Genomic DNA, 12,638 nt, shown 5'->3' with positions numbered 1-12,638 from the left:
TTATGTGATTTAAAAATGAATATAATGTAGCCAAGTTTGCAGGTGACATAAAAATAGATGGAAACCCAGGTGGTGAGGTTGAGTCTGAAGAGGGAGACAAAAAGGTTAAGCAAGTAGGCAAAAACTTGGCAGATGAAATATAATGGGGAAAAATGTGATAAAATCCAGCCATAAAAATGTCTCCAGCAGTTGCTCCAAATAGAATATAAAATTTTCTACAATCCTAAGGAAAGACGTAGGAGTGATATAGTATATATCATGCACAGCTACATATATACATACATATGTCTAAGAGAGAAAGTGAGAACTACAGATGCCCAAGCTGGGTCAGTATGTTACTGCAACAGATATTGCAATGATGGGTGTTCCCACAATATTTGTTACTGTTGTCCTTCCAGTATTTGGAGATAATTGAATGGTGTTGAAATATGTATGCAAGTTTTGAAAATTGATATTATTAATATTGCAGCTATTTGGCAACAGGGGAATGCAAAATCCAGTCTTGTGTTAACATTTCACATGCCAGTTGTTTGACTAAAACTAATAAGCCAACAGAGAGGCAAACTGATCGAGCAAACGACCTTGTCCTGGATCGTGTGAAACTTCTTCCATCCAGGTGATGATTCAGCACATTTCTGATTGTAGCACTAGATAATTGAAGCTGTTTGGGAAGTCAGAAAGTGAGCTGACGTTTATAACCTTCGCTATTTGTCGTGTTGGTCATGTGGCTTCTCAAGTTAAACGGCTGGTCAAAGGTACTAAGGGTGTTGCAAATGATAGACTTATTGACGGTCATGCTTTTCAAGGTCAGGGTGAGGTATGTGAGATTTCTTTTGCTCAACTGTTAATATCTGACACCCTATACAACATGATTGTCACCTTTTAACTATTTGCCTGAGTCTAAATGTGTGGTATAGCATATTTTACAGTACAATCAGAAGAACTGTGACTGAAGCTAAGCACTATCAGAAGATAGCTACACTTCTGATTTTGTGGCATACGGACTGCCATTAGTGCACTACTACTGGTGTCACTGGATTGAGATCTGTGCCAAGCGTCAAAAGGTCATTACAATCATCATCAAAATGGATTGTCACGCATGTACTCTAATTGAGATCAACTATTATATGTACCTCAACTGGGCCATTATACTGCTTGTGAGGTGGCATGACTGCATTATAGAAAACATAAGCTTTGTCAACAAAACGTGCTTGGTTCCAGCAAAAAGAAAGGCTATTTCTGTGTACCTTGAAACTTTTATTGTTATTGTTCCTGAATTCATTTTTAAAAATTCAATGTCAGGAAAGGCGTTGCCTCTAAATAGCTCCATCACATTCTCATAAGCACTCCAATTATTAATTTGCAAAGTTCGGTGGGAAAAAATATGGTTTTCAGGAGATGCAGAAGTCTCAGTAACAGCAGTGATTTAATCACTGGTTAATCCTCTTTACTGGAACTGTGAAGGAATAGTACTGAGTCAGGATATCAGATCTTATCTTCAAATTATAATGTGTACAATCATCTGCCAGGTTTCAGTAAAAGTAATTCATACATTTACAAAGATGTTTACTGACAGTAATGGGATTTGGGACATCCTGAAAATGTGGAAGGCACTATACAAGTTCCTTTCTTATTTATTTTGAGATTATTTGCTTTTAGTTACACCTAGAAGTCATTTCAAGATTATTTTCCATTGTTGGTAATACTGGCAGATTTCCATTCACCTATTGAAGTGTTAATTACGCCAAATTGAAGAGATGACATCCCGAACAATGCAGATGTTTCTCAGTACAGTAAAATGCTGAAACTCTGATTTTGCTGTTCATATACGACCTTGTAACAGGATATGTTTGATGCATACATGGATTTGTAATGGCATCGCTAAGGCAGGAGAATCAGATTATAGATACCTTTAACCAAACTGTTCAAAGATGTTATGATATGCCCTCCTGGCTCCCAGGTAGGGACACTACCAATGGGCTGCAAGAGCATTTGCAATCAGTTTACACATTGATTTCAAACAACAGCAGAGTTACTATATTCAATGCACAGTTATTCAGTTCTCAATTAAAACTTAAGATTACCTGTACCACTCAAAGTCAACAAGTCTAATTGTTTTCAATTCCTTTAGTTTAGACTATGTTCACCTCTAATCTATAGAATTTTAAAATCCAAATATTGCACTAATTACTATTCAAGATTGATCCTGAACTTAGATTACTCAATTCAATGAAAAAGACATCTGATTTGTGTAGTTTTTCACACAAGCCAGTGAAAAAAGCAATTTTATTCACCTGAAAACACTATATTGACATGTTTATCCCATACAGTTAACTCACAGGACACTAAGGTGAAACATGACTTTAGTTATGTAGTCAATGGACTTGGCACTGATGTTTTGTTTTGGTGATAAAGTTTGCAGGGAGTTTTTTGGCGTCTTGTTCAAATTTGCTTATATTAATACCAACAACAGCACTTGTGTGACTTCATTAAACATCAGTTAGTTATTGCACCTTTGACTCTAACAACAATGGTTATGCTTCAAACAATAATTCACTCAATTTGATTGTAGGACAGGACTGCAGCACCTGATTTTTTGTATGATGGCACTTATTTCTGGATACTGAAGTTTAGAAGTTGGATGGGAGCAGGGTAAAAAGATTATGCTTTTCCCAGTCAAATAGCCTGTGTAAGATTTTCGATTGGCTCAATTATAGCATTCTCAACTCCTCAATGAGAAAGTTGTGAATTGTACACCAATTCCAGGATTTCAGCAGTTAAACCAATCCGGCATTTCAGTGTACTACTGAGAGACAACTGCATTGTTTAGGATGCCGTCTTTTCAATGAGGCATAACTATTCAGGTGAACATTAAAAAAACTACAGGCTATTCAAAGAAGAGCATTACAGTCCTTATAACTTTCTGATCAACATTTGTAATTCAAACAATATCACCAACACAAATTACTATGGGTTGTGGTGCATACTTTGACACAGAATATAAGTTGTCACATTTTTTATGCCAAAAATCATCTCCAGGCTTAAGTTTAGCATATAAGTTGCCACATGCACACACAAACACTTTTACACTAACTCACATATTTACATTAGGAGTCAGCCTCAAATTTTTGCATATGAAATATATGTTTGGTTCATCTTATAAGTAGGCATGTGGTATGAAGTAGACAATATGGACCATGCTACTGATAAAATACGGAGGAGAATAAGATATGTAGTGGCCAAATAACAGAAATGAACTGTCTGATGAGAAGAATGAAGCACTGGTTCAAACTGAAAGTTCCAGAACTTTGTTCACTGGCCAAACAATTGTGCTACAGCAAAGGAATTTAGTGAAAGTGAAAATCTGATGTGCAAATGTAAGAAGAAGGAATTGGCTCTAAAGAAGATTACCAAGACCAAATATACCATAAAAACAAGGGTCAGCCCTGGCCTGACCTTGAGAAGCTCATAATAGAACGGGTCCTTGACAATCACCAGAATGGTTAAATTGTGACCAGATATGCAATGCATACATCCACATCTAAATGCGTGAAATCAAATAGAGTCCAGCAAAGATTGAGCAGTCACTTTATGGAACAAGAGGTCTACTGTTGTAGCAAAAGACTAAGATCACTCAAAGACTACCAAAAGATCTCACTGCCAAATGTAATAATTTCCAACAACCCATCATCAGAGAGTGCCAAAAAACATGACAAAAAAAATTATAGACTGGATCAGAAAGCGAAATTTAACACGTAATTAAATTATTAACATTATATCACATTAACGTTATAGATGAAAATTCAAATTTCAATAAAGCCAGCAACTGTACTACTCTTGGAGTGGAAAAGTTTGCATAGATTGAAAACCAGAGGGCAAGAGGAAACAGGATTCAAGGTAGCACTAGCCTGCATGACTGTCCGAATGAAATTAAAGTCTATGATAATCTTCAAACATGCAATCTTGATGAACATCAAAAGTCCATGAAGACATTCATTATAATGGTTGGAAGTATAAGGGCGAAATTATGGATCAGTAACATTTGGAATAGATGTTCTGGTGACGTACTGAAAGAACACAGCTTATTCATGTGGAACATACAGTTCATACCCCAGTAATTTTAATCAAGCTGTTCAGACATACCTCTGGGGCAGGTCAGACTTGAATCTGGACTTCTTGACCAGTGATAGGAACACTAGCAGTGTGTCACAGGATCTAATGTTCAGATCTCATATAACCAAATGATAAGAGCCACCAGTGAGAAAGAACACCCTAAATTGGAGCAATATTTGGGGTTCTAATATCAATTGGATATGTGCACCCACAAGCCTTTCAAGGATTTCATTCAAGCTAAATGGAATAGGTAGATGGTTGAGTGAGAAAATCTCTGTTTCTCTCTCCACAGATGCTGCAAGATATGCTGAGTTTGTCCAGCACTTTTTCATTTGATTTCAAAAGAGCAACAGTTGGGGATCCACTGCAATCCATTCTGAACGCACGAAGTTAAAGAGTACAAACAACATTAGTCTGGGTTCTTGCATCTGACTGACAAGCAGTGGCAACTATTGGAAACTGCATGATTGTTGGGTAAGCATAGGATCAAGATTGATTTTCATCCAAGTTCCTTATTGGCAAAGTGCCTAATGATACTCATTGTCAAACTTCACACATGAACTGTTTAGGCAAACTACAGAAGGCTTGTACCTGTTGAACCATATACCAGTGAAAACAACAGCTTCACAAGATAAATGGGGTGAAGAAAATTTGGTGGGAATTGTGTTTCAAAGTAAATCAACTATCTTTTTATGTAATACTGTGATACTGACAGATTAAAAACAATTTAAAGACATCTGCTACCTGTTTAACAGTGATTAAATAACAAATAAACATCATTACAGACTCAATTCATAAATTCCGTGTTCTCATAAAAGCCACACTTGATAATTAGAAAATCAGCTCTCAAGAGACTTAGCCCCTCCCATACGCCCAGCTGGCAATACAGATTGGAAATTTTATACTCACATGGGATAGCCACAAGTAAATAAGAAATATTTGTTCTTTGATCAAGCCTGGGACTTTCAGATTCTATAGGAATGTAAAAGCAAGAATAGGCTATTTGACCCTTTGAGCTTGCTCTGCCATGATATCTGATTCTTGATGAGTAAGGGAGCTAAAGGGGGTAGGCAGGAATATAACCAAATCATCTACAATCTTCGTGAATAGTACAGCAAGCTGCAGGGATTGAGTAGTCTACATCTGCTCCTAGTTCGTTTGTTAGTATTTTCACCATTTGATAAAACCATGTCTGATCTGATAGTAAATGTATCTCTTCTAATGAGCTTCACCACTCTCTAAAAAGGAGATCTGCTTTTCTTATGTTGTGACCATTATTTCTCATCTGTCCACAAGAGGAAACATCCTCCCAACATTCAATTTATCATGTCACCACAGAATCTTGCATGTCTTCATAAGATCACCTTTCATTCATTTAACCTCCAAGGGTTTAGGAGGTCACTTCTCTTCACAAGTCTGTCATCTCAGGAGGAGTCCAGTGAACCTTCTCTCAAATTTTTTTGCTAAGGCAATTAAATACTTTTCAAAATGAGGATACTAAACTGTTCATGGTATTCTAGATGTGGTTTTAGCAAGACCCTATTTATATATAGTACAACATCCTTACTTCCATTGTGATATTAAAAGATTGGATTGGACTATGTCCCTGGACAATGGTGTGGTGTTTGGGGCAGGGTGGGGGATAGTGGTGTTGAGCTGCACTGTCTGAACTTTCTGGAAGTGGGTGGGGATGACATTCAGAGCTGAAAATGTGTTGCTGGAAAAGCGCAGCAGGTCAGGCAGCATCCAAGGAGCAGGAGAATTGACGTTTCGGGCATGAGCCCTCCTTCAGGAGCCCTTCCTGAAGAAGGGCTCATGCCCGAAACGTCGATTTTCCTGCTTTCCTGAAGAAGGGCTCATGCCCAAAATGTCCATTCTCCTGCTCCTTGGTTGCTGCCTGACCTGCTGCGCTTTTCCAGCAACACATTTTCAGCTCTGATCTCCAGCATCTGCAGTCCTCACTTTCTCCTCAGGGATGACATTCATGCAGGAATGCAGATGACTCCCACTTCATTTGGATGGTCATTTGCTGCTGCTGTCCTGCTATTGTCAAGTTGGGCTCTCGTTCAGTCCCTTCCAATCGGAGATGCATTCATGGCCATGCCTGAGGCTGGGACATGTCAGACCTACATCGTCTTGGAGAGTCACTGAGTCAGGGGGTCGTTTGCATGGCAATTCCCCGGGATTGGGGCATTTGCATTTGAATTGTCTTGGAGGATGACCTCATCCTACGACTATTCGTGGGGTAACATGTGATTATGGGGGTGGAGTGGCCAAAGTATCTGTGAGCATTGCCAACTGATCTTTATAAAGAGGATGCATTTTCTTTGTTTGGGACTTCTTTTACTGACTTTGCACACCTGCAAACAGAGTCAAAGGGGTCACCAAGATGGTACAAACTTTAATGAACTTTAACTGTTTGCAGAAGTTGGTGTGCGGGAATTGCATCGCGTGTGTGAAACCTCAGGAAAAGAACCGAACACCATTTTCCAATCCCCTTCTCATAAATGTTAACATACTATTGGTTTTCCTTATCACTTAGCATCATAGTCGTACAGCACAGAAACAGACTGTTTGGTCCAACTCTCTGTGATGACCAGATAAGTTCATCTAGTCCCATTTGCCAGCACTTGGCCCACATCCCTCTAAACCCATCCTGTTCATGTACCCATCCAGATGCCTTTTAAATGTTGTATCTGTACTAGCCTCCACCACTTCCTCTGGCAGCTCATTCCATACATGTACCACCGTCTGAGTGAAAACGTTGCCCCTTAGGTGCCTTTTATATCTTTTCCCTCTCATCTTAAACCTATGTCCTCTAGCTTTGGACTCCCCCACACAGGGAAAAGACTTTGTCTATTTACCCTATCCATGATTTTATAAACATCTATAAGGTCACCCCTCAGCCTCAGAATGGTACTCAAAGAGTTATTATTTTACTTGTGAACCTTGACAATGTGTATTCAATTGCAGGCACTTTGTTATTTGAGGTTGTTCATGTCCTCACTCATTGTCCATACATTTCCAACAGGATCAGGAATCATAGCAAATTTTCTGCTCTTTAATGAAGGTCTACTCACATCAATTATAATACTCATGTCAGTATCACAGAAGAGAACAGCTAACACACTACAGATCAATAGTAAAAACTAGAATCTTACCTTAACACATTTGTTTTAAACTGAATATTATTTGGAATTTTTCCAAGATCAGAAAATTATTTCAGAAATGTTTTGCAGAGGATTAAGTTATAGTCATAGGATAGTAACAGTATGCAAGGAGGCCGTTCAGCCCATCAGTCCATAACTGCACTCAGCAAGAATAATTTAGCTATTCCCACTCCAATCCCACCTTCACTTTCCCTGGAGTCTTACAGAAGTTTTACCTTCATGTGCCATTCACTTTACTTTGAAAGCTATGTGGGAATCTGGTTCAACCACTTCCTTAGGCCATGCATTTCTAAATGTATTTTGTCTATTTTAAAAGAAATCAGTTCCCACAAATATTATCCTTATTATGAAATCTTTCTTGAAACTGACATATTTTATAAGTGTCAGATTTCTTATTGAGAAGAGCTTAACTAAAATTTGCTTCTTTAGGTAGAAACCCTGTTCCACAGGGTTCAACACTGGGCCCATTTTTGTTTGTCATTTATATAAAAGATTTGGATGAGAAGTTAGGAGGCATGGTTAGTAAGTTTGCAGATGACCCCAAAATTGGTGGTATAGTGGACAATGAAGAAGGTTATGCAAGATTACAAAGAGATCTTGATCAATTGGGTCAATTGGCTGAGGAACATAGAACAATACAGCACAGTATAGTCCCTTCGGCCCTCAACATTGTGCTGACCTTTTTTCCTACCCTAAGAGCTAACTAAGGGGACTTCATTGTACTGTCTTCCACGTGCCTATCCAAGAGTCACTTAAACATCCCGAATGTATCTGACTCTACTCACCGCTGGCAGTGCATTCCACGCACCCACCACTTACTGTGCAAAGAACCTACCTCTAACACCTCGCCTACACCTTCCTCCAATCATCTTAAAATTATTGTCCCCTCGTGACAGCCATTTCCACACTGGGAAAAAGTCTCTGACTATCAACTCTATCTATGCCTCTCACTATCTTGTAAACCTCTATCAAGCCACCTCTCATTCTTCTTTGCTCCAATGAAAAAAGCCCTAGCTCCCTCAACCTTTCTTCATAAGACATGTCTTCTAGTCCATGCAGCATTCTGGTAGATCTTCTCTGAACCCTCTCTAAAGCTTCCACATCCTTCCTACAAAGAGGCGATCAGAACTGAACACAATATTCCAAGTGTGGTCTAATTAAGGCTCTATAGAGCTGCAGCATAACCTAGCAGCTCTTAAACTCAATCCCCCTGCTAATGAAAGCCAACACACCATATGCCTTCTTAACAACTCTATCAACTTGGGTGGCAACTTTGAGGGATCTGTGGACATGGACTCCAAGATCTTTCTGTCCCTCCACACTGCCAAGAATCCTGCCTTTAATTCTTTATTCTGTATTCAAATTCAACCTTTCAAAATGAATCACTTCACACTTTTCCAGGTTGAACTCCATCTGCCACTTATCAGCCCAGCTCTGCACCCTGTCAATGTCCCACTACAACCTACAACAGCCCTCCAAACCATCCACAACTCCACCAACCTTCATGTCATCAACAAACTTACTAACCCACCCTTCCATTTCCTCATCCTAGTCACTTATAAAAATCTCAAAGAGCAGAAGTCCCAGAACCAATCCCTGTAGAACACTGCTGGTCACCAAGCTCCATGTTGAATACATTTCCTCTGCCACCACCCTCTGTTTTCTATGGGCCAGCCAATTCTATATCCAGGCAACCAGATTTCCCTGTATCCCATGCCTCCTTATTTTCTGAATCAGCCTACCATGGGGAACCTTATCAAACACCATGCTAAAATCCATGTATTCCTCATCCACTGCTCTACCTTCATCAATGTGTTTTATAATATTCTCAAATAATTCAATAAGGTTTGTGAGGTATGACCTGCCCCTCACAAAGCCATGCTATAAATCTCTAATCAAGCTATGGTTTTTCAAGTTATCATAAGTCTTGTCTCTCAAAATCCTCTCCAATAATTTGCCCACCGCAGTCATAAAACTGACTGGTATATAGTTTCCAGGATTATTCCTATTCCCTTTCTTGAACAAGGGAATAACATTTGCCACCCTCCAATCACCTGGCACTACTCCAGTGGGCAGTGAGGATGCAGAGATCATCACCAAGGGCACAACAATCTCTTCTTTCGCTTCCTGTATAAACCTTGAGTATATCCTGTCTGGCCCAGTGGACTTATCTAGCCTTATGTTTTTGAGTGTTGGCAGATGGAGTCTAGTTTGGATAAATGCTAGGTTATTATATTTTGGTAACTCAAAAAAAGGTCAAGGCTTATACAATTCATGGTAGGGCCCTTGGGTAGTGTTGTAGAACAGAGAGAACTAGGGGTTCAAGTATATCATTCTTTGAAATTTGTGCCACCGCTAGACATGGTGCTTAAGAAGTTGTTTAGCACATTTGCCTTCATTGCTCAGATCTTTGAGTAAAGGAGTTGGAATGTCATGTTGAGGATGTACAGGATGTTGGTGAGGCCTCTTTTGGAGTGCTGTGTCCAGTTCTGGTCATCCTATTATAGGAAGGATATTATTAAGCTGGAGAGGGTTCAGAAAAGATTTAGCAAGATGTTGCTAGGAATGGGTGAGGGGCTTGAGATATAAAAATAGGTTGGAAAGGCTCTTTTCACTGGAGAGTAAGAGGTTGAGGGATGACTTTATTGAGGTTTATAAAACAATGAGGGGCCTAGATAAGGTGAATGACAAGTTTTTTTCCTTAGGATGGGGGAGTTCAAAATTAGAGAGCATATTTTTGAAGTGAGAGGTGAAAGTTTTAAAAAGGACATGAGCGGCAACTATTTTACATTGCAAGTGGTTCGTGTGTGGAATGAACTTAACAGGTAAAGTGGTAGATGTAGATACAATTACAATGTGTAAAATATATTTGGACAAGTTCATGACTAGGAAAGATTGTGAGTGCATTTATTAAACGCAATTCGTTTATAACGTGATTTGTGAACTGCCAACTTTCTTTATATAAAGCGAACTCCTGTTTGCTGTTATGCGATTCTCATCCCGGCACTAGGTGTCGCGTTGTGTGAAGAACTGGACTCTGCACGGCATCACGTGATCAATCGGCTTGTTCATTTTCTCGAGAAGAGCTTCGTGAAAGGTTTTGTGAAATGTTTGTACTAGTGGACTTGGAAAAGCATCATGAAAATGTCTCTACAGCCTGAGGACGAAAAGCTGGGAGGAATCTGTTAATTTAACAGTGGCCTAGATGGTAACCTTAGTCCAGGTTGGCATTGTTCCAGTAGAATGGCATCCTCTATTGGCCTGGGAGAAAAAGACATCCTGCCTCTGCATCCCCCATTCCCATCAGTAGCATCTTCATGTCCCTGCCCAGAAAGAGAGGCACCAATTTTCCATGACTGACACATCCAGGACAGTGTCAGGAACCATGCAGGGATGCTCCGGACTGACATCTCTTGTCTGCATGCACAATATCTTTTTTAAAATGGTGCTGCACCATGGACATTGGTCGATTCCGGGATATCTGGGAAGGAGTGAGTTGTTTTGGAAATGGTACATGGTATGATGGTCCGAGAATTTTTGGGAGCAGAAACAAAGGTTGGAGTAGGTAATAAATAAAGTGGGTTTTGTAAAATGAGGTAATAGATATCCCCAAGCATCACAATGTGAAACCCTCTGAAAACGTGATAAAACTGACATTGAGCAAAAGAAATTAAGATTCAGCCCTTGATCTATCAAAGCAGGTTTCATTCTGGGATCTGACTTGTGCAGTGTTACCACTGGATGGGATCAGAAGACTGGCTAGAAGTGCAGATCAGAGTGGTGCTAGAAAAGCACAGCAGGTCAGGCAGCATCCCAGGAACAGGAAAATCGACGTTTTGGGCAAAAGCTGTTCATCAGGAATGGCTAGAAGTGCAGCCAGCAGTTATCGATATCAATCGAGAGTGATCAGCTGAAAATTCTGATGAATTGCACTATACAGTACCATACAACAACTCAGTTACAACAGGTCAAAATTTACTTAGACCGTGCTATCATTTGTGTTAGGCTAACTACTACTTTTGTTTCGATTTTTACTGGTACTTTTGGTGGTTCATCCCAACCCGTTTTTCCCATAGGCCCCTTTATTTCTATTGCACGATTTTCTATAACAAAGCATCTTACGGGAACGCAATTTCGGTGTTATCGGAGAACTACCTGTAGTTTAGTTTGGAAACATGGTCAGCGTGGAGTGGTAGGACGGAAGGATCTGTTTCCATGCCGTATGACTCTATGACAATGATTCTAATTGCTGTCGTCTATCAGAACGTGTCACTCATTGATTTGGATGTTGTTGAATGGAAATACTTGAGATTCACCAATCTTTCAGGCCCAGTGCTACCAATGGATAAATTTGCGCGTTTTGGGGCTGGAAGACCAATAATTGCCATCCGTCCAACTCCTCCTAAGTATCTCTTATGTCGAGTACTGTACACTGTAGGACTGAACAGCAGGCGAGGCGGGGAAATGACAATGTTTACGGTCACATGCATTCTTACCGAATTGATGGTTGAGTATAAAGATCGAACGAAAGATATAAACGCAAACCAAATGAAAAGAAAATGATGTCACATGCCGTTTTAAAATATGTAACTGAAAAGTGCCCTTTTCAATTCTCCGGTGCAAATCTGGTCAAATATACTGTGATTGCAAACCTTCTGAAACAAGATTAAAGTCGTCGGAAGTACTGCATTCGTGCTATTTAGTTAAACATACTCCTGGCTCGACTTATTGCAAATAAAAGGTTACCGACCTGAAACGTTAACTCTGTCGCGCTCTCTCTCCCTCTTCACAGATCCTGCCAGACCTGCCGAGTTATTTGCTGTTTTTATTATGGCTGGACTGCTCTGGTCCAGCTACAGTGCTGCAACCCCGACTACTAACCGTTTCCATATGTCGAGAGAGGTGCCCCGATGTATTTTTCAACAGGAAAACACTACAGATGAATAACTATTTAGTTACAAATCTGCACCCAGTATTTAACCTGAGTCACTGATGCTTCATGTTCAGACAATGAGTCAAATAAGAGTGTCGTTTCAGGGTAATTAAAACCCACTTATTGTCGCTAAGCACCCGAAAAAACAATGAGTAGAGATACAATATAACAAACGGTTGGATTGAGAGTTTTGATCATTTTAAATGTTGGTGAACTTGCCCCAAAGAAAGTGCTTCAAAGATGCTCCTTGCAGTCTCCCCTCAACATAATCTTGCAAAGTGAAGAGATCGCTTCTGCACGAGTTCTAAATGGTGTAATTTTCATCACCTCTTTTTCTTTTGCTTGTTTGTTTTGAAGTCGCGAAGGTTTTAAAAAGTCTACTGTACCCGACTCAACTCCAGCCCAGCGTCGGCAAGTAGCAG

General features: G+C 39.8%; 1 protein-coding gene across 4 annotated transcripts in view; it reads right to left on the bottom strand.

The window, feature by feature from the left end:
- The window catches only part of LOC140486388 (transmembrane protein 45B-like), a 102,291-nt gene extending 89,670 nt beyond the window's left edge, over positions 1-12,621 (bottom strand). Inside the window, exon 1 of one of the 4 annotated variants that reach the window (XM_072585446.1) lies at positions 12,034-12,621. The gene's annotated coding sequence lies outside the window, so the exon portion shown is untranslated. The remainder of the gene's footprint in view (positions 1-12,033) is intronic. The other 3 variants (XM_072585448.1, XM_072585449.1, XM_072585450.1) reach the window with 3 other exon arrangements.
- Between the last annotated feature and the right edge of the window lie 17 nt (positions 12,622-12,638).

The sequence above is a fragment of the Chiloscyllium punctatum genome, chromosome 15 (assembly GCF_047496795.1).
Source record: "Chiloscyllium punctatum isolate Juve2018m chromosome 15, sChiPun1.3, whole genome shotgun sequence".
In the NCBI taxonomy this organism is placed as follows: domain Eukaryota; kingdom Metazoa; phylum Chordata; class Chondrichthyes; order Orectolobiformes; family Hemiscylliidae; genus Chiloscyllium; species Chiloscyllium punctatum.
The sequence above is the reverse complement of the archived record's forward strand: the minus strand, read 5'-3'. Positions and strand labels throughout refer to the sequence as shown.